This window comes from Papaver somniferum, chromosome 3 (assembly GCF_003573695.1).
Source record: "Papaver somniferum cultivar HN1 chromosome 3, ASM357369v1, whole genome shotgun sequence".
Lineage (NCBI taxonomy): Eukaryota > Viridiplantae > Streptophyta > Magnoliopsida > Ranunculales > Papaveraceae > Papaver > Papaver somniferum.
The window spans coordinates 100,766,827-100,771,104 of NC_039360.1; the positions used below are offsets into that span (position 1 = coordinate 100,766,827).

The 4,278-nt window shown below is 36.4% G+C and overlaps 1 pseudogene; it reads right to left on the bottom strand.

Moving 5' to 3' along the window:
- Positions 1–990: 990 nt before the first annotated feature.
- On the bottom strand, positions 991–3,597 carry LOC113359793 (annotated as a pseudogene).
- Positions 3,598–4,278: the final 681 nt, after the last annotated feature.

Genomic DNA, 4,278 nt, shown 5'->3' on the forward strand with positions numbered 1-4,278 from the left:
AGAAGAAGATATTTTCGATCTCCCTCTTTCTCCGGAAGGTTGAAGAAAGAGAAAAAGAAAAGAATGTAGTTTATTTATCTCTCAGTTCAGTTTTCTTCGATCTAGTTTACTTTGCGTTGCTCAAAACCACATCCAGACCGTACGTACATTATTGCTATTGGTTCAGTGGTTTTCACGGGTCAGACTGACTCAGAGTCTCAGACATTAAAGTCGCTTAACCTATTCCAAATTTAACTATGTTTCTGCAACGGACCCCCACCACCGTCCGTGCGGCCCCTGAAAGAGAAACAAAAAAACACCCTCCATTTTTCTTATTATTACGCATTTGCACTTACAGCTGAGCTGCCTTCTTCTATTCTAAATCTGAGAAGATACTATAACAATTCACTTCCTTCTGAAACACAGAAATATAAGGTAATTACCATGAATAACGATTCGCTGCCTATAAATACATATATACTAAACAAAATTCCATGTTTCCTCTCTTCTCCGGTTAGCTATCACTTATAACTTATTTCTTTATAATTAACTTATTTCTTTATAATCCATGGAGAAGCAACTAACATCAGGATCAACACCAGCACCAACAAAGACATCGGATGAGACAAGTGAAAGACAATGTCCACTGATTCCAAAGACAGCACCTTGGCTTGTTTTCCCACATGGAGAAGGTAGGGAATTTCAGAGCTTTTATATTCCTTGTGAACCCAACACCAGAAATTGCATTAAGTCCATACCTGAGATGCGAGGAAGAGCATATTTTCATAAAAGTTGTCATCAAGGATGGCTAATTGTTATTGGTAATGTTTATAACACTCAGGGCCGTCTTACAGTATTTGGGTACCTTAGGCGACAAATAAAAATTGGGCCTTTTTTGGACTACCGAATAACCGATGCATTACACAAAAATATTTACCTGATAGCACAAAAGACGTACCTGATAACACATGATGATATGAGTATAATATTACCAAACATTTATCATTTTGTTCAAGAAGATACAATACTAGTAATGGATGTAAAGATCGACCTTTTCGCATTTACGGATGCGAACTCATTTATAATACTATCATAGTCAATACTACTTAGCATATCTGCTTCAATGGATAACATCGCTAGTCCGTTTAATCTTTCTTGAGACATCGTTGATCGAAGGTAGGATTTGATCAACTTTAACTTCGAAAAACTTCTTTCTGCAGATGCAACTGTAACAGGGATTGTCAATAAAATTCTATATGAAATAGACGCATTTGAATAGCAGCCACCCATATTTGTTAAGAAACTCAACACGTCAATAGCCTTTTTTGTTTCGTTAGGCAAAAAACTTCGCAAAACCTTCAACTCCGTATATAACTCATCCCCATTGATATCGAATTCCATTTCATAGCTTAGGTACTTTTCAAGTTTCACACAAGAATTCCGTAAGGTACTATCATCAAGAGACCTTAATTTTTCTATATTAAACAAAAATCCATAAGTTTCCTCGTATGCTTGAAATTGTTTAAACCTACGTTTGAGAGAAGAAATAGCCTGGTCCATTATAAAAATAAAGTATTCAATTCGGAAGGATTCCATACCTTGCAGTGGTGGTTGTACTTCCTCTATCTCATCGATTTCATCAAAGTGCTTTTTTCTTTTTCGTACTCGTACCTCATAAAAAATAGGCTCTATATTCATGGATGTTGCAAGTATTTTAGCTTCTTCCAATGCCCCCTCAAATCCATTCCTTCTGTAATCCTTAAAGAAAGAAACAAGATCTTTTAGTTTAGTAACGGCATCATCAAGATTCATATCTTCGGTTTGAAGTTTAATGCTCACTGAGTTAACCGCAAGTAGTGCTCTATGCCAAACAACCATACCAAGTATAATCTCAAAATTATCAATCTCTCGTGTCAATATGGAATAAGCAGTACCCCTTGTCTTCGCATCAAAATCAGCCGAAGTCGACAGCTCTATTAAGGCATCTCGTATTTCGGGAGCTTGAAATCGGATTGCTTTGATAGCTTCTATATGACTCTACCACCGAGTATCTGATAATGGTTTAACCGTAAGACCTTTTACATGTTTCTTAAACACCGTCCAACGTTTTGTAGATCCTGAGAAGAAGTTATATATATGTTGCACCACTTGGAAAAAGGAGACTGCTCTAGGACATGAACTGGCCATATCACAAAGTGCAAGGTTAAGACTATGACAAGCACATGGCATATAAAAAGCTCGAGGATTTACCTTTAGTAGTCTCTTTTGCACCCCTTTATTCTTTCCGGTCATATTAGCTCCATTATCGTACCCTTGCCCTCTAACATTACGAATATCAAGGTTCAGGTTCTGCAAGAGCTCTTCCAGTTTATTAAAAAGTCCTCTTCCCGTCGAGTCGTCCAACTTTACAAATCCCAAAAAGTACTCCTCAACTTTGGTCGAAGACGTGGACACATCTACACATCTTATGACAAGAGACATTTGCTCTTCATTACTTATGTCCGGAGTACAATCAAGTATTACAGAAAAATACTTTGCTTCTTGAATTTTCTGAACAATTTTATCTTTCACATGACGTGCCAACAATGCGATTAATTCATTTTGGATTGAAGGACCAAGATAATGATGATAAACTTCATGGTTTTTAATACGTCGAAGATGTTCTTGCATTACCAAATCGAACTCGGCAATCATTTCAATAAAGCTTAAGAAATTACCGTTATTCGCTACACCAACCTTGTCGTTTGTTCCACGGAACGCCAAATTATTTTTAGCAAGGGTTCTAATAACAGCACAAATTCTTATCAATACTTGTTTCCAATATTCTTTCTCCCTCTTGATTTGTTCATGAATCTCCTTATCAATAGTTTCATTCTTGTGAAGTCTAATTTCCAATTCTTTCCATTTATGCATGGAAGTATAGTGCCTAGTAGATAACTCATGACGTGAAAGCTTAGCACCCATATTATGCCAATCTCTACTGCCGTTTGTATCCAGCTGATAATTGCGTCCACCTTGCTTGAATAATTTGCAACAAAAACAAAAAACTCGATCCAAAACATTTGAATATACTAACCATCTTCTATCTTCGGTTTCCCCATTACTCAAACGCCTTATGAAGTGGTGATGCTCAAAACATCTAGCTTCTGTACCTTTGGGAAAAATAAAATCAAGGTTATTTCTTCTGACAGGACCATGCTCTACCAAAAGGTCTCTCAAGTTCTGGTTAATCTCTTTCCAGTTCCCTGGATCATGAATATTTATCGGTCCAAAATCTCTATTTTGAACCTCATCCAAGTCATCTTGCATATTGTCATCTTCACCTGCACTTAATTCTTGGTCACTTAGTTTTTCTTGCACATTTTCATCGTTTACCCTACCATTCAGCAAAACATCCTCTTCTAACATACTATTTACCAAGTTTTCATACTCCTCATCACTGTTAATATTTTCGGTTTTGTCTTCGCCGCTTTCATTGTCGCTTACTATATGTTGGTCCTGTTGGACGATTCTTGGTACCAAATATTTATTCATATCTCCGGTTTGAGACCTTTCTACGGCATCTTTTCTTTGTCGTATTACCTCTTTGGCATGACCACTTTTCTGCTTTCCAGTCATGGTTTTCGCCTTGTCGGCTTGGATTGCTTATATTACCTTGTACACAGATAAACAAATGAATTGTTTACCAAGGTGTCAGTACACATGAATACATGATAGAAGTATTAAAATTGGCAAAAGGCAAAATCCCACTTCATGTAAAAAAAGTACACTGCAGAGAATCCTAACAGGCTTAGCAATTTCCTAAATGCAAGATAAATTCATATCAAAATTCTAAATTTCTAATTAACAACACAATTCAAGATAAATTCATGTCAAAATTCTAATTAACGCCTAAACCCACGATTGTTAACTGTTGGTTGTTCCTTAACCTCCTTTTTACAATCAAAATTTATAAATACCCCAAATTTTGGTTCACAACTCTCAAACCCTAACAAAATTACTCAATCATTAATCATTCAAAATTCTAAATTTGCAAGAGTAAGTTAATATTACCTTATGAGACACAAATAGATCATAGATGATGGATGATGTTGGTTGTGAATTTTTTGATCGAGATGATAAGATCTGATTTAGTGTTTCTGAAAGATAAAGAAGAGGAAGGAAGTTGTGCCTGTTGTCCTCGACTCCTCGTGGAATTAAAGAATTTTTTTTTTCCTTTGACTTATGTATAGGTAGTATGACCCAACCTTTTTGGGCCCCCTAGCAAATTGGGCCCTAGGCAGCTGCCTATACTGCCTC